The sequence below is a fragment of the Mauremys mutica genome, chromosome 4 (assembly GCF_020497125.1).
Source record: "Mauremys mutica isolate MM-2020 ecotype Southern chromosome 4, ASM2049712v1, whole genome shotgun sequence".
In the NCBI taxonomy this organism is placed as follows: Eukaryota; Metazoa; Chordata; order Testudines; family Geoemydidae; genus Mauremys; species Mauremys mutica.
The window spans coordinates 25,005,145-25,027,639 of NC_059075.1; the positions used below are offsets into that span (position 1 = coordinate 25,005,145).

Below are 22,495 nucleotides of genomic sequence, written 5' to 3' on the forward strand. Positions count from 1 at the left end.
TATTTTAATAGGTTTGTTAAAATGTAACAGAATGTACAGGAAACAAAGTGAAACAATCATTTTAATTAAAGTAGGAGAAACTTAATTCTATAACAGTCTTTCATTTATATCATATATGCATTGCTCCGTAATAGGTTTTCTTCAGTGTAATATAGCTTTTTTTAAAAATACATCTGTGTCCAGCCAGTAGCAAAATGGAAATGTGGAGATATGATACGAAAGTTTTTGTATACATTTCTCATCAAATTTTTGATGTAATCCTTTAAATGAGTTTGTCACAAAGTAGCGAAATATTACTTTGGCATATAGTCATAATCAATATTGGGAGTGGATGGGGCTGTGTCATTGCCAAGGAAGCACTTGATATCCAGTCATCAAAGCTGCTTATGGCATTATTCACATATGAGGAGCACATGAGACTCCTGGGTTTCCAACAGGAGATTGTAGACAAAGAGCATCTGTTTGGAAGTAGGAGAGGTTGAAAGACAGTGATAAAACTAAGGAATAGTCTGGTCTTTCAAACGGTTTCTATTAACTACTTTCTTTCAGTTAACAAAGGTTAAAAAATTCTGCTCGTGACTTTCTTGTTCAAAGAGGTTAGCTAGGTTTATTCCCATCAGAATGTCAACTTGACAACTGCTGTTAGTGCTTAATGCACTTAGAGACAATTTTTGAAAACGCAGTTCTTTGACAGATAATGGATGGTCATCAAAGGAAACGATACTCCTTTGGAGCTGAGTAGTATCATGGGAGCAGTGTTCTAGCAGAGAATGGTGGGCTCTTGCCTCCTGCCCTTGTTTTGGGACAAAACTCATAGAAGGGTAGTGAAGTCAACTCGGTGCACTGCCAAATCTCCCTCTGCGCTACTCATAGCTGGCAATCCACTGCTGCACCTCTAGCTATGCACTTCTGTCTGGGGGTGGGTTGGGGGGGGTGTTATGGAAGGGAGCATATAATGCCACTTCAGTCATGCTAAATAGTATCTTATCTTGCTCAAGTAGTTCTAATGATTTTTAAAGGAATTACTATCACAGTATGAATATGATTAGTGCTTGGTGGCATGTAGAGTACAGGCACTACGCATGTATCTATACACTGCAGTGAAAAGCTCTGGCAGTGGAGAGGCAGGAAGGAAAAGCTCATGTCAGGGAGTTGCAGAAGCCTTTCCCTGATGCCTTCCCCTCTGCTGAAGCCTTCACTGTGGTGGAGAAAGCAGGACACTAGGCTCCTAAAAATAGCAGTGTAGACATGGGAGGCACTGTTGGGGCATATAGAGAGCTGTGTAGGGTGCATACCCTGCGGGTTCAGGCAGGTAGGGCACTCTTCTCGCCTAAGCCACATCTCATGGTCTACACTGCTATTTTAGGTGTGATAGCTGGCGTGTGCTCTCTGTACTCTACATGCCACATTAAGTGCAGGCCTAGCCTAATTCCCTGATCCTGCAAATACCTGCGTGTGCTTAATTTTACTGCTATTACTTAGTCACATTGATTTAATTGGATTTACTTTTGGGTTTACTCATAGTAGTAAAGCTAGGTATGTGCATAAGTGTTTGCCGTGATCAGGGCCTTGGTTATTAAAATAAACCTAAGGCCAGAGCTAAAGCATGGTTTGCTGAGAAAAGTGACTAAACATAATGGACTTGTCTGCACATAATATGTTGCAGAATTTCTTTGCAATGACTGGCCAATATGTATAAACTGATACTACTGTGATACGTATGATGTTGTATAAGAATCTATGTAGAATACAATGTTATAATGTAAAGTAGAAATAGAACAGTGGATAGCGTGTGTCTAAGTTGCAAGTGATTCCTTAAATGTTTTAGCAAAGAAAAGAACATCTGAAGAATTTTTTATAATATTTCAGGGAGTTCTCTCTTTTGTAGCTGTTTGATAAACGTTAACTGATTGATATGATTAGCTTTGTGTTTCTTGTGATCTAAGTCAACTTGTGTAAAGGGGAGAGGATGTGGAAACTAGTTCAAGTCATCTGAACTTTAGATGAATGTGAATGTCCAGAATTGGCTCTCTAGTTCTGACAGTCCTTGCTGTACCACATTATGTTCCCAGGGACCTGGAACCTTGCTTCTCATTGATGATCATTACGATTGCATGGCACCCAAACTGGAATATTAAATCTGTTCAAGTGTGACCCTTACAGAATGTCTAACTCAGTTCATTTTTTTTAATCTTTCCCTGCCCCCCACCCCCAAGGAAAACTAGCTGAGATCTTTTATGTGGAACTTCATCTTGCAACAAGCTTGTGTTGCTAAAAATAAAAATCCCTGACTTCTAACTTAGTGATGTGCGCGCACAGCAGCCATGTGTATGATCAAAAACCAGACAAGCAGCAAACAATCGCAATTTAGACTTGTCTGTTGTTTTGATCAGGTGTGTATTGAATTTTAAGATCTTTTATATTTCTTCAGTATTTAAAAATTGCCATGAAAATAGTTTTGTAACTAATAAACTGGTTTGTGTTAGGCATTTGCAAACCATGTTGTAAATTGTGCTAGGATAGAAAAATGCCAGAAAAATTCTTCTTTGGGAGAAGAAACCTGGTGTGGCTTTCCAGGCAGAATATCTACTCTAAATCAGTAACTGGTTTTAGAACAGCATTAATCGGGGAGTTGCCTGTGCACGATCACATAGACTTCAGTATTCTGCATAGTAATATATTTGTATTGATATAAAGATTGCTGCGGTACTACTTTGATTCAGAAGTGTGGATTTACCTAATAATTCCAACTTTGTGGTGGTGATCAGCTGCTCAGCCTGATTCTGATTGGTTTGGGATGTGTTAATATTTTAGATCAGGGTTGGCAACATTTCAGAAGTGGTGTGCCGAGTCTTCATTTATTCGCTTTAATTTAAGGTTTCGCGTGCCAGTTATACATTTTAATGTTTTTTAGAAGGTCTCTCTCTATAAGTCTATATATTATATAACTAAACTATTGTTGTATTGTAAAATAAACAAGGTCTTAAAAATGTTTAAGAAGCTTCATTTAAAATTAAATTAAAATGTTGATCTTACGCCGCCGGCCTGCTCAGCCTGCTGCTGGTCTGGGGTTCTGTTCACCTAGGCTGGCAGCGGGCTGAGCAGGGCTTGCGGCCAGGACCCCGGCTGGCAAGGGTCCGGCAGCCAGACTCCCAGACCGGCAGTGGGCTGTGTGGGGCCCACTGCCGCTCCGGGGTTCTATCCGCCGGCTCCTGCCAGCTGGGATTCCGGCTGCCGGACCCGCTCAGCCCGCTGCCAGTCTGGGGTCCCGGCCCTGCCCACATACAGTGGGTACCTACCTTCTCCCTGGTTCTGGCCCATTCTCTTCCTCTCTCTGCACTGAGCTCAGGGTGGGAGTGCACTGAGCTCAGGGCTGGGGATGAAGGGTCTTGCCAGGAGCTAGAATGAGGGAGGGGACTCAGGGTTGGGTGTGGGGCACTTACCTGGGCAGCTCCCATTTGGTGCGAGGGGTGCAGGTGGGAATGTGGGGGGGGGGTGCAGGAGCTCCCGTTTTGTGCTCAGGGTGGGGGGAGTGTGGGGGGGTGCAAGAGTCAGAATGTGGGGGTGCATGGGATGTGGGGGGGCTGTGTATATGGGAGGGATGCAAGAGTCAGGGCAGAGGGCTGGGGCGGGGTGGGGGGGGTGGGCTGGGGTTGGCGGGTGCTCACGGCAGGGGGCTGGAGGGGATATGCCCCTATTCCACACACCCCTTCCCCAAGGCCCTGCCCCCGCTTCTTTTTTGCCTCCACAGAGAGCAGCGAGCATGCTGACTCTGCTCCTTCCCGACCCCCTCCCTCGCAAGGGCCATCGGAGAGGCGGAGGAGGGACAGAAACCCAGCACACTTCGGGAAGAATCAGGGGAGCCGACCAAACCCTCTGCCCCCACGGGGCGGGAGGGGCGGAGGGCAGAGAAGAGCGGGCTGAGCCGGGCTGGGCAGGATTTTTAATGGCATGACTCTGAGTCAACATTAAATCAATACTCCTTCAACAGGGTGTTTACTAATGGGAGTGGTGGTTTTTTTGAATTAGTTGTTAAAAACCAAGGTCCTGGGCACTTGTGATCATTAAAGATCCCCATGGCCCTTTTTGCAAATACACAAATGTCCTGGCCAGATTCTCTTTACCTGAAACTCCTCTGTGGCATGCTTTCCTTCCTGTTTTAAACTATTGTATAATGCAGCTGAATTATTAAACAGCTGCCGTTTCACCATAAGGTAGACTGCATTTCAGTGGTAGATGAAGTGATCCCTTTATGCATATATAATTTATATATTAGTTTGTAGCAGTTTGGCTTCCTTTGGAAAGAAAAGTGATATATAAATATATGGGGCCAGATTCACTGGTATGTTCCAGTTGCTTTGTGCCACTCCAACAACACCAGGCAGCCATAAACCCATTATAACTGACAAGTTAAGCTGGATTTACAGCCGTTTTGCATCACTGGGGTAATACATAGCAGCCATATCACAATAGTGGATCTATTAACTGGCATTCAGCAATAATGCACTAGTGAGATTTTCAACTTGTTTGGCACTAGGGTTCCAAGAGAATATTCTAGATTCTCATTATCAATGTCTTGGATGAAGACTTATGAGTAACTGGTATGGATTTTGTTCTTTGAAAAGAGCTCTAGGTTAATTCTAGTCTTTAGTATATGTTAGGGCTGTCAAGTGACTAAAAAAAATTAATCACGATAAATGATGTGATTGATCGCACTTAAACAATAATAGAATACCATTTATTTAAATATTTTTGGATGTTTTCTACATTTTCAAATATATTGATTTCAATTACGACACAATACAAAGTGTACAATGCTCACTTTATATTTATTTTTTATTACAAGTACTTGCACTGTAAAAAAAAATTTTTTTCAATTAACTTAATACAAGTAGTGTAGTGCAATCCCTTTATCGTGAAAGTTGAACTTACAAATGTAGAATTATATACAAAAAAAACTGCGTTCAGAAATAGAACAATGTAAAGCTTTAGAGCCTGCAAGTCCACTCAGTCCTACTTCTTGTTCAGCCAATCGCTCAGACAAACTAGTTTGTTTACAATTGAAGGAGATAATGCTGCCCGCTTCTTGTTTGCAATGTCACCTGAAAATGAGAACAGGCGGTCTCATGGCACTGTTGTAGCTGGCATCACAAGATATTTACATGCCAGATACAGTAAAGATTCATATGTCCCTTCATGCTTCAACCACCATTCCAGGGGACGTGTCCATGCTGATGACGGGTTCTGCTTAATAACAATCCAAAGCAGTGCAGACCGATGGATGTTCATTTTCATTATCTGAGTCATGTGCCACCAGCAGAAGGTTGATTTTCTGTTTTGGTGGTTCGGGTTCTGTAGTTTCCTCATCGGAGTGTTGCTCTTTTAAGACTTTTGAAAGCATGCTCTACACCTAGTCCCTCTCAGATTTTGGAAGGCACTTCAGATTCTTAAACCGTGGGTCAAGTGCTGTAGCTATCTTTAGAAATCTCACATTGGTACCTTCTTTGCATTTTGTCAAATCTGCAGTGAAAGTGTTCTTAAAATGAACAAAGTGCTGGGCCATCATCCGAGACTGCTGTAACATGAAATATATGGCAGAATGTGGGTAAAACAGAGCAGGGGACATACAATTCTCCCCCAAGGAGTTCAGTCACAAATTTAATTAACGCATTATTTTTTTAAATGAGTGTCATCAGCATGGAAGCATCTCCTCTGGAATAGTGACTGAAGCATGAAGGGGCATGTGAAAGTTTAGCATATCTGGCACGAAAATACTTTGCAATGCCGGCTACAAAAGTGACATGCAAATACCTGTTCTCACTTTCTGGTGACATTATAAATAAGAAGAGGGCAGCAGTATCTCCTGTAAATGTAAACAAACTTGTTTGTCTTAGTGATTGAACAAGAAGTAGAACTGAGTGTACTTGCAGGGTCTGAAGTTTTACATTGTTTTTGAGTGCAATTATGTAACAAAAAAAGTCTACATTTGTAAATTGCACTTTCACAACACAGATTGTACTACAGTATTTGTATGAGGTGAACTGAAAAACACTATTTCTTTTCTGTTTATCTTTTATAGTGCAAATGTTTGTAATCAAGAATAATATACACTTTGATTTCAGTTACAACACAGAATACAATATATATAAAAATGTAGAAATCATCCAAAATATTTAATAAATTTCAATTGGTATTCTATTTAACAGTGCGATTAAAACTGCAATTAATCACGATTAATTTTTTGAGTAAATCGCATGAGTTAACTGTGATTAATCGATAGCCCTAGTATATGTAATAGCAAAAATATTCAAATAAACATTATCCACTGATTATAGAAAAGAAACACATACCTGGGGTTCAAAATTGTTTCCAAAGCACAGAACAAGCATGATTTGATGTTCAGTTTTATAAAGGGGGAAAATGAGACCTAGGCCAGGTCTATAGTAGAAACTTTTATATAGTAATGTATAGTAAAATTTGCTTTTGCTGGTATAACTTTTTTCACTTGGGGTACTGGTATAAGCTATACCAGCAAAAGCACGTTTTTGTTTGTATAACCTGCATCTACACTAAGAGGGGGTTTTTTTTTGCCGCTATAGCTGTATCAGCAAATCCTTTCTAGCATAAACTCGGCCTAAGTCACTCACCTAAGATCACACAGGTTTCAGAGTAGCAGCGTGTTAGTCTGTATCTTCAAAAAGAACAGGAGTACTTGTGGCACCTTAGAGACTAACACATTTATTTCAGCATAAGCTTTCGTGGGCTACAGCTCACTTCTTCGGATGCATAGGATACATCACTTCTATGCATCTGAAGAAGTGAGCTGTAGCCCACGAAAGCTCTTGCTGAAATAAATTTGTTAGTCTCTAAGGTGCCACAAGTACGTACTCCTGTTCTTTTTTCTAAGATCACACAGTTAATCATTGCCAGATCTGGCTTTGGAATTTAGGAATTTTTGATTCCCAGGTTTTACTCATTCCATTTGCCATTGATGCATTGGACTACAATGGCTGTACACTATCAAATATTAATAGTAATTTTCGTTTGCATTGAGGTTTGTGATAGTTCCCATTATGCAATGGTTTTGATTGGAGATAGACCAGCTCTAAAAAAAGAAGTAAGGGAATGCAGGGTGGTGGGAAACTCTAAGAGGAAGCAATGGGAGCTTGGGGGTAGCGAGTGAAGATGGGGTGATGGAAAACTTGAGCTTTCCATGGGAGCAGGGGTTGCACCCCACAAAGTCCATCCTATCCTGGCCTTACCCCTACTTGTGCTGGGCTCTGTTGTTCAAGCAGTCCTGCACCCTGGCTCCTGACACTGCCATCTCTCTGTCCACGACCAAAACAAAAAATGCTTTCTCATAAATCAGAAAAACCAATAGCAATGTTGGTATAATTTTAGACACACACACACAAATCACTTTTTGGGAAGAAGTCTAGCATTGAAAGTATTGATCCAAATGGTGAATGATTTTGGAAATTATAAGCCTGTGGAAATGGACTGGGAGTAGGGCCAGAAATGAATTAATAATAAAAGTGGTCTTGCTTCCTAACCATAAAGGGTGCTACTCTATGTTGAGGGTAAGTTGCATGCTTTTCAAAGGGGAATACAATATTTGATTTCATGCACCACTTATTTCCTTTAGTACTTCCCATGTTTTTAGAGTAGAAATTTGTATTAAAGCTGGCCAGTGTGACCAGGATTTAGACATTCAGGCTAATCTTTTTTAATTTGATACTTGCCCCTAACAATACGAACCAGTCTTCCAACTTCCTCCACACTCTTGCTAGCTACTCCACCACAGAAGGCAGAACTTGTTGCATCTTAAAATAGAAGGTGTTTTGATTATGACTGCAAACATTAGAAGGAAGGATGAGACTATTAAGTGAAGCAAAAAGATTTTAACCCCTTCATTCTGGATTGTTTTTAGCTTGCACAATGTGCCTCTTTAGTGACTCTTGGGAATTTAGTGGGTTAATGGAGCAGTCACTTAGATACTTGGTTTACTTTACAAATAAGGTTGATAGTGATTAAAACAGATTTGCTTTTCATGTGCATGCAGATTTAAATGTTGTTTGACTGGTGGTTGTCAGCTTTGTTTCACTAGCTTCTCCATAAATGGGGTATTCTCATAAGAGTATATTTCTAAACCCTTCCCAAAGTGATTAGTCTTGGATACACATGAAGAACAGGCAGACTTCTGCATTTAACAGCTGTTACAAGCTAAACTGTAGTCTGGTTTGATAAGCAAAAACAGGTGTGAGGTTGAGCAGACAAAAATAAACCCTTGAGCATGTTAGCCAGGACCTATAAACCAAACTGACACCTTTTAAAATGTGTGTAATTTGATAACTAAAAAATAGTTAAGGGGAAAAAATTCTTGCAGATGGACTTGAAAGGTATATTTGGGCCCTGGAATGCTACTTATAAAGAGCAGGAAATTTTGAGCTCAGTAGCCTAATATCTAAGTAGCTTTTCTTTTAAGCGGTAGTTTGTTCCAAAGAGAACTTTTGTACATAGGGTTTTCTTCTTTCCTGGATATGTGTAACTTCTATTAACATTTATGGGCATTGTATGTGCACTGAAGGGTGAACAGAGTCCAAATGTTCGTGGTTTAATGTTGGGGTTTTTTTTCTGCACTGAAATGTGGTATAATAAGCACAAGAGGGAGCCATATAGTTTAGTCATTCACTATGAGATTCTTTGTTTATAAATATACTTTGTGGCTTTTTGAAGGAATATTCATTGGATTTCCTGTAAGATTTTTTTCCTCCCAGCTGCATCTGGATGCATGTTTGTAGTTAACTACAGAGCGGTTTCTGCATAGATCAGTGCAAGGCATCAAGAGTGCTCTATGGCAGGTGGAAATGCTGGAACGCTACTTTAATTCTTTCTCATACCAAAGGGCCAGTGGCTGTAGATTACAGCATTTTCTCCCCAAGAATGATGGAGGCTGTTGTTCTTCTATTGGCTGCCCCATTATAAGACAACTATTTAATTTGTAGTTGTAATTAATTTTTAAAATCATGTTAAAATAGAAAATTAATATATCTGTCAAACGATTAACAACATTAATCATGATTAATTGTACTGTTAATAATAGAATACCATTTGAAATTTATTATAAGTATTTGTGGATGTTTTTCTACATTTTTCAAATATATTGATTTCAGTTACAACACAGAGTACAAAGTTTACAGTGCTCACTTTATATTTTTTGTTATAAATATTTGCACTGGAAAAAATAGCATTTTTCAATTCACCTCATACAAGTACTGTAGTGCGATCTCTTTATCATGAAAGTGCAACTTACAAATGTAGATTTTTTTTGTTTGTTACATAACCGCTCAAAAACAAAACTGTGTAAAACTTCAGAGCCTACAAGTCCACTCAGTTCTACTTCTTGTTCAGCCATTCGCTAAGACAAACAAGTTTGTTTACATTTACGGAAGATAATGCTGCCGGCTTCTTATTTACAATGTCACCTGAAAGTGAGAACAGGTGTTCGCGTGGCACTTTTTTAGTAAGCTTTGCAGGGTATTTACGTTCCTGATATGCTAAACATTTGTATATCCTTTCATGCTTCGGCCACCGTTCCAGAGGACATGCTTCCATGCTGATGATGGGTTTTGCTTGATAACAATCCAAAGCAGTGCGGACTGACACATGTTCATTTTCGTCATCTGAGTCAGATGCCACCAGCTGAAGGTTGATTCTCTTTTTGGTGGTTTGGGTTCTGTAGTTTCTGCGTCGTAGTGTTGCTCTTTCAAGACTTCTGACAGCATGTTCCGTATCTCGTCCCTCTCAGATTTTGGAAGGCACTTGAGATTCTTAAACCTGGGGTCGAGTGCTGCAGCTATCTTTTAGAAAGCTCACATTGGTACCTTCTATGCATTTTTGTCAAATCTGCAGTTAGTGTTCTTAAATACAACAAATTGTGCTGGGTCATCATCTGAGACTGCTATAACATGAAATATATGGCAGAATGCTGGTAAAACACAGAGCACATTTTTTAAAGCAAGTCATCAGCATGGAAGCATGTCCTCTGGAATGGTGGCCGAAGCATGAAGGGGCATACAAATGTTTGGCATATCTGGCACGTAAATACCTTCCACAACTGGCTACAAACGTGCCACATGAACACCAGTTCTCACTTTCAGGTGACATTGTAAATAAGAATCCGGCAGCATTATCTTCCGTAAATGTAAACAAACTTGTTTGTCTTAGCGAATGGACTTGTAGACTCTAAAGTTTTACATTGTTTTGTTTTTGAGTGCAATTATATAGCAAAAAAAAATCTACGTTTGTAAGTTGCACTTTCACGATAAAGAGATCGCACTACAGTACTTTTATGAGGCAAATTGAAAAATACTATTTTAACTTTTTTACAGTGCAAATATTTGTAATAAAAAAATCAAGTGAGCACTGTACACTTTGTATTCTGTGGTGTAACTGAAATAAATATATTTGAAATGTAGAAAAATATCCACAAATATTTATAATAAATTCCAATTGGTATTCTATTGTTTTACAGTGCGATTAAAACTGATTAATCATGATTAATTTTTGAGTTAATCACGAGTTAATTGCGATTGACAGCCCTAAAAATTAACATTGTTAAATTATAGAAACTGCAGTGCAATAAAAGATTCTAATTGCCGCATCTGAATAAAGAGAGAATCTGTACTATTTTTTGTACTTCATGAAACAGTGAAAGGGAGCTGCCTTCCCTAGAAAATATTAATGTCCTTTGAAACCTTCTCTTCGGAAGGTGAGGTTCCCAACACCTTTTCTGGCTGAGAATGCAGATGAACATCTTATTTCTACAGCTAGCAGATATTGTTGCTTTTTTTTGATCACTGTGTTACACTTTGTAGGAGCAGCTGGCTCTATCCCAAGATGTTGCCTCTGCTTGATGTGAGACTGAGAGCCTCATTTGAGATTGGGAGATCATTGTGTACTTAAGTGTACATTTCCTCATAAACCTTTTGACTTCATTGTGCAGATTTAATATTTTTCTTGATGAGATGCTCAAAGGATGTATTTTTCAAGCACTGCAAAATTGTTCAGGGGACTTATCTTTGTTAAAATTAATTTAACCAAATTACAAAATGGATTATCTTCTACTTTCAGACTTGGTGATATTCAGAGGCTGGTATGTGTTGCAAAGGAAAGCAAAGTTTAATTCCTTGTACAGACATTTGGATGGGAGTTGGAGAGGAAAGAAAGGCGAGTTCTTAGTTTAAAAAAGAAAATTAATATTTAATCTGTAGCATAAGGCAGAAACGAGGGATATCTCAAAATAAGTGTAACACGTGTAGTACATAATGCTGTGTCAGAAATCTTTTCTGTTGGTGAAAAATAGGAAAAGTTCCCTTTTGGCTTTCCACTATAGCATTTTGGTTGTGGTTGTGATCCATTGAATTAACAGTGGCATACCTACTACATGGGACATTAGTGAGGTACTCTATTGAACAAGAGTGAAGTTAAACCATGCCACCTTAGAGGAATTTAAAAGTAAAAATGAAGATCACTTTGTGAGGAAATTTTCACTGCAGTTGCCTTTGCTGTACCTGTTATGTGGATATAGACCATTTTAATCTCCAAATCTATCAGTTTCTGAATTTTCATGAACACTAAACTTACAAATACTTAATTGATTTTTCTGAACATGTAGAAACTGTTCTTGGTAGCAGTTGTTTCAGCTGCTGGGCCACAGCCTGGGTAGCCTTTTGTTTGGGAAAGATTTGCTGATCATTCTGAACTTTGAACTGTACATGATGGAACACTATATGCACATAAAGAAAGTAATGTGTGATGAGACAGTTACAGGTTTTCATTAATTTTTCTCTTAATGAAATCACTGTTCTCTTCCATGAGAGTTCAGTTAGGGGGAAAGGAGCCTGCATTTTATATTGCTTTATTCTGCTAAAGAGAGGACTGACTTGTGGATGTCAAAGGGTATGTCTACACTACGGGATTATTCCGATTTTACAGAAACCGGTTTTTTAAAACAGATTGTATAAAGTCGAGTGTACGCGGCCACACTAAGCACAGTATATCGGCGGTGTGCGTCCATGTACCAAGGCTAATGTCGATTTCCGGAGCATTGCAGTGTGGGTAGCTATCCCGTAGCTATCCCATAGTTCCCGCAGTCTCCTCCACCCATTGGAATTCTGGGTTGAGATCTCAATGCAAAAATAGTGTCGCGGGTGATTCTAGGTAAATGTCGTCACTCAATCCTTCGTCCGTGAAAGCAACGGCAGACAATCATTTCGCGCCCTTTTTCCCTGGATTGCCCTGGTAGACGCCATAGCATGGCAACCATGGAGTCCGTTTAGCCTTTTGTCACTGTCACCGTATGTGTACTGGATGCTGCTGACAGACGTGGTACTGCAGTGCTACACAGCAGCATTCATTTGCCTTTGCAAGGTAGCAGAGACGGTTATCAGCTATAGCACCATCTGCAATTGGAAATTGGCGATGACGTTTATCAGTCATTTTGCACCGTTTGCGATTGGAAATTGGCGATGACGTTTCAGTCATTTTGCACCATTTGCGATTGGAAATTGGCGATGACGGTTATCAGTCCTTTTGTACTGTCTGCTGCTGTATGGCTGCTCCTGGCTGGCCTCGCTGAGGTCGGCCGGGGGTGCATGGACAAAAATGGGAATGACTCCCCAGGTCATTCCCTTCTTTATGTTTTGTCTAAAAATAGTCAGTCCTGCCTAGAATATGGGGCAAGTGTACTAGAGAACCAGAGAGCACAGCCGCTCCGGGTCAGAGCCCCAGAGATCCCAGAGAAATGATGAGCTGCATGCCATTCTAGGGGGTGCCCCTGCAACAACCCCACCCGTTGCTTCCCTCCTCCCCCAACCCTCCTAGGCTACCGTGGCAGTGTCCCCCCATTTGTGTGATGAAGTAATAAAGAATGCAGGAATAAGAAACACTGACTTTTTAGTGAGATAAAATGAGGGGGAGGCAGCCTCCCGCTGCTATGATAGTCCAGGCAGTACAGAATCTTCATTAGACATGAAATTTGGGGGGCTGATGGAGCTCAGCCTCCAGCTGCTATGATGAGGACGGTTACCAAGCCTTTTGTACCGTCTGCCGGGAATGACCGGGAGTCATTCCCATTTTTGCCCAGGTGCCTCCAGCCAACCTCACCAAGGCCAGCCAGGAGCACTCACGGGATGATGATGATGACGACGACGGATATCAGTCATTTTGCACCATCTGCCACCGGGGAGGGGAGGGGATGCTGCTGTTCAGCGCTGCAGCACCCCGGCTACCAGCAGCATGCAGTAGACATAGGGTGACATTGAAAAAAGGCGAGAAATGATTTTTTTCCCTTTTCTTTCGGGAGGGGGAGGGGGTAAATTGACAACATATATCCTGAACCACCCGGGAAAATGTTTTTGACCGTTCAGGCATTGGGAGCTCAGCCAAGAATGCAAATGCTTTTCGGAGACTGCGGGGACTGTGGGATAGCTGGAGTCCTCAGTCCCCCTTCCCTCCCTCCATGAGCGTCCATTTGATTCTTTGGCTTTCCGTTACGCTTGTCACGCAGCAGTGTGCTGAGTCCCTGCTGTGGACTCTGTCTATCATAGCCTGGAGATTTTTTCAAATGCTTTGGCATTTCGTCTTCTGTAACGGAGCTCTGATAGAACAGATTTGTCTCCCCATACAGCGATCAGACCCAGTATCTCATGTATGGTTCATGCTGGAGCTCTATTTGGATTTGGGACTGCATCGCCACCCGTGCTGATCAGAGCTCCACGCTGGGCAAACAGGAAATGAAATTCAAAAGTTCGCGGGGCTTTTCTTGTCTACCTGGCCAGTGCATCCGAGTTCAGATTGCTTTCCAGAGCGGTCACAATGGTGCACTGTGGGATACCGCCTGGAGGCCAATACCATCGAATTGCGGCCACACTAACCCTAATCTGACATGGCAATACCGATTTCAGCACTACTCCCCTCGTCGGGGAGGAGTACAGAAATCGGTTTTAAGAGCCCTTTATATCGATATAAAGGGCTTAGTTGTGTGGACGGGTGCAGGGTTAAATTGGTTTAACGCTGCTAAATTCGGTATAAACGCGTAGTGTAGACCATGTCCATCATTCTTTTCTCTCTTCTGTGGATGCTTGTGTTAATGCACAACTTCATTGACTATACCTAGACAGTGAACAAAATGTCTGACCAATGGGAAATTTATTTTTACTTTGCTGTTCTTTCCCTAGATGATGTTGCTGTTTGCATAATAGAGATTGTTAGCTGTTAAATATTTTCATTTAGTATTTCAGTTCTTTCAGATGATTGATCCTGCTTGTACTAGGAAGTTGAGTTTGTTACATATAACACACACCTTTAGGTGTTTTATATATAATGCAAGTTGATAAGAACTATAGTTGGGGCAGGGGGACAGTCAGTGGCAGGCAGAAGATGGGCTGGTAGTATAGTATGCAATTGGATGGTGTAAATTCAGCATGTTTGGGGTTGGATTCATCTTTGTTTGGGCTTTAGAGCAGAGAGTAAACCAGGTCAGGTATTCCAATTTGTTTGACTACATATAATATAGAAATGTTACATAGCTAAATACATCATGTTAGAGAAGAAGTTGTGGAGGCCGAAATCCTAATACAGCATTAGCAGTATAAGCTACCTCATATGTTTTTTTACAGGGGTGTTCCAGTCTTGTTATGGAAGATCCACGTCTTGATAGTGAGACAATAGTTCACTCATCAAGGAATAAATGAGCATGCACTCTCTAGCTGGGCTAATAACAAGGGTACTAGTTACAATGGTGCCTTTGTGTGGTCTGTTGTAGGTAGAGAACTATGCTAAGACCATTTAACATAATATACTAAACAGCAGTGGTGGATTTCTGGCACTGCTGGCTTGGGAATAGCAATCTAAAAACGAAAAGCTTGATATTCCTTTACCCAGATCTCTTACAGCAAAATGTAAAAATCTGCGGTTTGGAACTGTAGAGTTATATACATCCTATGGAGATTCTGCTGTTGGCTTTTTGCTGGCCACTCGGCAACATTAGTAAAGTTCCAATAGACTGAATTTGCAATAAAGATTTAATTAATATTTTTTTTTAAGAAGGTCTGGGTAACTATCCAGATTTGGGGTAACTTTCTGATATTCAGATTGTTCTGTACGTTGTCTGAATATTCACACACTCTTAATGGAATCAATTTAATGTGATAGTATACTTATCTCCTTGCCAGGCATCATTCCAGTCAAGCTTGGGAAAGAATGTCTTTTTCCACAGGTTATCTAAAGTGAAGTCCCTTAAATGATGAACTCGCTTTTTTAAGTGTGATGACATCCCTTTCTGTCAGTTGATTGTAGAAAGGTATTGTTGGCTTCACCTGTTGAGGTAGGCATTTATATTTTTCTAGACCAGCGATTCTCAAACTTCATTGCACTGTAACTCCCTTCTGACAACAAAAATTACTACACAACCCGGGCGGGGGGGAGAACCGAAGTCTAAGCCCACCCAAGCCCTGCTGCTCCAGGCAAAGGGGCTAAAGCTGAAGCCTGAGCCCCACCGTCCTGGGCAGGTGCCATAGCCAAAGCCCAAGATCTTCAGCCCTGGGAGGGGGAAATTGTAGCCTGAGCCCCGCCACCCCAGGCAGTGGGACTTGGGCTTTGGTCCCAGGCCCCAGCAAGTCTAATGCCAGTCCTGGCAACTCCATTAAAACAGGGTCGCGACCCACTTTGGGGTCAGGACCCACAGTTTGACTACTGCTGTTCTAGATCAAAGGTGGGCAAACTATGGCCCGCGGGATCCTCCTGCCCAACCCCTGAACTCCTGGCTCAGGAGGCTAGCCCCCGTCCCCCTCCACCCCCCACTGTTCCCCTTCCCCCGCAGCCTCAGCTCACCCCGCTGCCGGTGCAATGCTCTGGGCAGCGGGGATGTGAGATCCTGGGGCAGCGCAGCTGCAGAGCCCAGCCTGACCCAGGGCTCTGTGCTGCACGGTGGTGCGGCTGTAGCGCCACCAGCCACCAGTGCTCCAGACAGCGCAGTAAGGGGGCAGGGAGCAGGGGGGGTTGGGTAGAGGGTACGGGAGTTTGGGGGGGTGATCAGGAAGTGGGGGTGTGGATAAGGGGTCAGGGTGGTCAGAGGGCGGGGAATGGGGGGGTTGAATGGGGGCAGGGGTTTCCGGGGGGCAGGGGGTTAGATGGAGCGGTGGGAGGGCAGTCAGGGCAACGGGTTCCGGGGGCAGTCAGGGCGAAGGGGTGCTTGGATGGGGCAGGGGTCCAGGAGGGGCAGTCAGGAATGAGAGGAGGGGTTGGATGGGGTGGCGGGGGGGGCAATCAGGGGTGGGGGCTCTGGGGGTGGTCAGGGGACAGGGAGCGGGGGAGTAGATGGGGCAGGGTTCTCAGGGGCGGGGCATCAGGGAACGGGGGGGTTGGATGGGGCAGGAATCTTGGCGGGGGGGCATCGGGGGCGAGAACAAGGGAGAGGGATAGGGGTCGGGGACCGGGTCACGCCTGGCTATTTGGGGAGACGCAGCCTCCCCTAACCAGCCCTCCATACAATTTCTGAAACCCGATGCGGCCCTCAGGCCAAAAAGTTTGCCCGCCCCGTTCTAGACAGTATAAAGAATGAGAAGAAATGGGTGGGAAAAGGATTTGCTATGGTAACCATCTTTTGATCCTCCAATAAAAATGAAGCGACCAGCTTTAAAAGTAAGTTTCACTTGGCACTGCAGTTCTTGCCAACTGAAACACAGTACCCAGTTTGGGTTACAGGACAGTTGGGTGAGGAAGGCATGTTGTCTTTTGGATTTGCACTTCTGGATGCTGTCCTTCTTCTTCTCTTTTGCATACATGCTGTCAACGGTGTGTGGGAAGAAAGTCAAGGAAGCAGGTCTGGGTACCCTGTCCTTTTCAGTATTTCTGCATGTGATAGGGGTTGAACTGTCTAAGGGAAAAAAGGCATTTACAAGGGAACTCACTGAAGGTACAAGTACACTTTCACTGTTTCTAGATCAGGAGCTTTCAACCTGAGATTTGCAAGCAGGTGTCAAGGAGTCACAGTTGCCCTTCCCTCATACTATAGGTGGGAACTCCTTCCCATATATCATGAAAGAGGGGCTATGGAACAGGTTGAGGATTATTAGTCTGTGTGATGACTGGGGGAGTAAAAGACTGCAGCCACTACCAATCAGGTGTGTGTATCCAGCTACTTCCCAAATGTTCTGGATTGTCTGCCCTCTGGACCCTAGAACAGGTAACTTGAGTCATGATTGTGTGTGTTTGAGGGGGCTAGGATGGCACTGCTATCTCAATTGGCTATGTGCGGTTTTTTGCAAGTGAGATGTACAAAAGAAAAGGAATGGAAGATGCAATTAACTCTACTATGCCAGGAAGTGTCATTCCACACCACTCTCACCACATGAATCCTGCTGTAATGTAGGAATGATACAGAACATCCAGTCAATATTTATGATATGCAATAAACAAAAATTACTGACACAAACTTACTGTACTTTCAGGTGCCTCATCAAGTCAGTAGGTGAATTATATAGCTTTAATTAATTACTGTCCTATGGCGCCTTTTTGAAGTTTAGAACTCCATTCTGCTCTGATGTTAAAAAAAATATTACAAACCAGGATGTTCTTTCTCACCTTAGAAAATCTAAAACCTACTTTTAGAATAGACACACTCCTAGCAGTTGTTAAAACCAAATAAGTAAATGTTCTGACATGTACCTCTGTAGAAGTAAACTGTTAACTACAACAAGATGTCTTCTACTTTGTAATTTCTTCCTATCCACCATTCTGGACTGATGGGTTACCTCATTAGGTTAGGCAGCACATATTAAATAGAAGATGAGAATTCTTGGTTCTCTCTAGATCGCTTGGATCCTCCTTTCTGAATTCTTTATTTAGTTTAGCTTAAGGGCAATTGCAGCCTCAGTAGTTCTGTACAGAGAAGTGTTTCTCTTTAAGCCTCCTGCTTCAAAGGATTTGCACAGCTGGGAAGGGGACAGTGCTCAGCAATTACTGATAGAACTTTCTACTTCTGGCCCGGATTGTGTGTGTGTGTTTTCATACACCCACACCTTGGCCTGAAACCATCATGTAGTATCCAACTTGGCTCTTAATGAAATTTCTCCATGTTAATGAATGCATTGGAAAGGGAAGACTTCACTGAGGATGGGGAGGGAAAAAATTCTGCTTGGTCAAAAGAAAAACCCTTGAGCTTAATGTTCAAAAGCGTGAAAGCTAACAAGGTGGAAGCTTATACTGGGTTTGGCTTTAAGTACCTCAAGTAACCTTACCTTTTGCTTTGGATGCTACAGTATAATCCACACTGAGTGGGATTCTTTCCAGAGATGATACGCAGAAGGAAAGCCTGACCCAAGTTCAGTGACACATAATAGTTTCCTTATGATATTAACACCTGATTTAGTAATATTGATGCAGAAATTGTCCAATATTTTTCCTTTGGGATGTGTGTGCTTGAAACTATGTTCTTCTGAGAGGGACAGGAAGAAGGTTCCCCAGGACTCCTTCCACTGCTTCTTTGTCAGCAAGAATAGGAAGCAAAGTTGTACTGGAACCTCTGTCGTAATTTAATCTAAATGGAAGTGTAAGTATGATGTTTGAGCCAGAACACAGAGGTGTGTGAACTCAGCTCTTGGGTCCTGATTCAGCAAAGCATTGAGCACATGCTTAAGTACTTTTTAGAATTGGGGACTTGATGGCTGCTGTTGCTTCCATCCAGGTGGTAAAGTCCTGTTAGAACAGTAACGTAGACGAGAAAGTCTTCAAGGACGAGCTCCTAAAACTGAGGCTAACCTAACTAGGTCAGTGGGAAAGGTCCTAGTGTTGGTGCAGTTTGCTTGACTGTCTACCTCTGCAGAGGCAGCTGTTGAGATTTAGTGATCCGATGAACTCTTTGAGAATCAAGGGGTGGAAAGATCTTAGTTATCTCTGCATTTCTGCCCAGAGGAAATATAACAAACAAAATGCATCTTTCTCTGAAAATATGTTTTGTGTGTAAAAACCATATTTCATATTCCAGACAAGGCATCCAGTAACATCAAAGGTATGCACAAAAGTATAATAGTGAACTGAGTGTTACTCTCTTCCCTTACTGCCATCACTTATTTTAATTTGTTCAAACATTTTATTAAATACAGTGGGAGTCAGTACATTTTTCTTTTCATATCCTTACACATGGATCCCACTCTTGGTGTGCACATACCCCATTCACAGGAGATCAGAATTTTTGACCAGTAGTGTCCATTGGGGCTGGACATGCCCTCTGCATACCCTTGCACGACCCCTACCAAAGGAATAATGGACAGAGCATCCCTAACACTAGCCACCAAGAATCCTGATAAGACTCTGAGCTGTGAGAATGGAGGGCAGGTATGGGTTCTACATTTACAGAATGTCTCAAAGAACCAGATTCAGTGACAATGTACAAATGGTTATATACAAATGCTAGAAATCTAAATACTTAGATGGGTGAGCTAGAGAGCCTGGCATTAAATGAGGATATTGATGTAATAGTGGAACAATGATAAGAACATACATAAGAACGGCCATACTGGGTCAGACCAGATCCATCTAGTCCAGTATCCAGTCTTCCGACAGTGGCCAATGCCAGGTGCCGCAGAGGGAATGAACAGAACAGGTAATCACCAAGTGATCCATTCCCTGTCGCTCAATTCCCAGCTTCTGGCAAACAGAGGCTAGGGACACTATCCCAGGTCCATCAATGGCTATTAGCCAGGATGGGCAATCCTCCATGGATTTGTCTAGTTCTTTTTTGACCCTGTTATAGTCTGCCAGAGGATGTTGTAAAGGCCCAGAGTTCCACAGGTTGACTGTGTATTGTGTGAAGAAATACTTCCTTTTGTTTGCATTATACCTGCTGCCTATTAATTTCATTTGATGACCCCTAGTTCTTGGGTTATGAGATGTAATGATAATCAATGGGACATGGTAATACCAGAGTACAAAATATATAGGAATGAAAGAGTAGGTTGCGTTGGTGGTGGAGTGACACTATGAGAGTCAATTAAAGTATCACTTAAATCAGCGTCTGTACCAGATGACTGGAGGGTAGCTAATGTAACACTGATTTTTAAAATAGGCTCCAGAGATAATCCTGGCAATTTACAGGCCAGTAAGTTTTACTTCAGCACCAGACAAATTGGTTGAATCTATAGTAAAGAATAGAATCATCAGACACACATATGAATATAATTAAGGCTACATGTAAGTCACGGAGGTCATGGAAGTCACGGAATCCCTGACATTCTCTGCTTCAGCCCTAGGGCATGCAGGACTCTGGAGCTGGCAGCCAGTGGGGTCCTAGCAGGGTTCCAGCAACAGGGGGCCTTCTGCAAGGTTCCAGCAACAGGTGACAGACTCCCGAGGGGGCTATCCTCAGGGTTCCAGTGACGAGTGACAGCCTCGCATGCATGGGTATGCGGGACACGCTTCGGGCGAGCAGCTGGGGGTGTCCCATTTTCTCTTTGGGAAATATGGTCACCCTGCAGCTCCCAGCCACCGTGGGCAGAGAGACCTCCCACCCCCCGCAGCTTCCAGCTGCTGCAGGCAGAGGGGGAACCCCACAGCTCTCAGCCACCACGGTGGCAGGGGAAACCATGGAGCCACAGAAGGGAAAGTCACAGACAGGTCACAGCTTCTGTGAACTTTTGTTTATTGCCCGTGACTTGCCCGTGATTTTTACTAAAAATAACCATGACAAAATCTTAGCCTTAAATATAATGTCTTGGGGAAGAGTCAACATGGCTTTTGTAAAGGGAAATCATTCCTCATCAATGTATTAAAATTTGTTGAAGGTGTCAACAAGCATGTGGACGAGTGATCCATGGTTATTGTGTAGTTGGACTTTCAGAAAGCTTTTGACAAAGTCCCTCACCAAAGGCTTTCAAGCAAAGTAAGCAGTCCTGGGATCAGAGGGAAGATCCTCTCATGGATCAGTAATTGGTTAAAAGATAGGAAACAAAGAATAGGGATAAATGGTCAGTTTTCACAGAGGAGAGGTAAATAGTGGGGATCCCCCAGGGATCTGTATTGGGACCAGTGCTGTTGAACATATTCATAAAAGATCTGGAAAAAGGAGTGAACAGCAAGGTGGCAAAATTTGAAGGTGACACAAAATTACTCAATATAGTTAGGTCCAAAGCTGACTGTGAAGAGTTACAAAGGACTCTCACTAAACTGGGTGACTGGGCAAAAAAATGGTAGATGAAATTCAGTGTTGATAAATGCAAAGTAATGCACATTGGAAAAAATAATCCTAACTATACATACAATATGATGGGGTCTAAATTAGCTGTTACCGATCAAGAAAGAGCTCTTGGCGTGATTGTGGACAATTCTCTGAAAACATCTGCTCAGCGTGCAGTGGCAGTCGAAAAAGCTAACAGATTAATAGAACTGGAAGGGACCTCAAGAGGTCATCTAGTCCAATCTCCTACACTCAAGGCAGGACTAAGTATTATCTAGACCATCCTTGACAGGAGTTTGTCCAACCTGCTCTTAAAAATCCCCAATGATGGAGATTCCGCCACCGCCCTAGGCAATTTATTCCAGTGCTTAACCACTGACAGGAAGTTTTTCCAACTTAAACCGCCCTTGCTGCAATTTAAGCCCATTGCTTCTTGTCCTATCCTCAGAGGTTAAGAACAATAATTTTTCTCCCTCCTCCTTGTAACAACCTTTTATGTACTTGAAAACTGTTATCATGTCCCCCCTTCAGTCTTCTCTTCTCCAGACTATACAAACCCAATTTTTTTTCAATCTTCCCTCATAGGTCACATTTTCTAGACCTTTAATCATTTTTGTTGCTCTTCTCTGGACTTTCTCCGACTTGTCCACATCTTTCCTGAAATGTGGCATCTGGAACTGGACACAATACTCCCGTTGAGGCCTTATCAGCGTGGAGTAGAGCAGAAGAATTACTTCTTGTGTCTTGCTTACAATGCTCCTGCTAATACATCCCAGAATTATGTTTGCTTTTTTTGTAACAGCGTTACACTGTTGACTCATATTTAGCTTGTGATCCACTATGACCCCCAGATTCCTTTCTGCAGTACTCCTTTCTATGCAGTCATTTCCCATTTTATATGTGTGCAACCAATTGTTCGTTTCTAAGTGGAATACTTTGCATTTGTCCTTATTGCATTTCATCCTATTTACTTCAGACGATTTCTGCAGTTTTTCCAGATCGTTTTGAATTTTAATCCTATCCTTCAAAGCACTTGCAACCTCTCCCAGCTTGGTATCATCTGCAAACTTTATAAGTGTACTCTCTATGCCATTATCTAAATCGTTGATGAAGATATTGAACAGAACCGATCCCTGTGGGACCCCACTCGTTTTGGCCTTCCAGCATGACTGTGAACCACTGATGATTATTCTCTAGGAATGTTTTTCCAACCAGTTATTTGCCCACCTTATAGTAGCTCCATCTAGGTTGTATTTCCCT

The 22,495-nt window shown here is 42.3% G+C and overlaps 1 protein-coding gene across 7 annotated transcripts in view; it reads left to right on the plus strand.

Moving 5' to 3' along the window:
* The window catches only part of SETD3 (SET domain containing 3, actin histidine methyltransferase), a 73,250-nt gene that overhangs the window by 31,002 nt on the left and 19,753 nt on the right, over positions 1 to 22,495 (plus strand). The gene's annotated exons all lie outside the window — the stretch shown is intronic.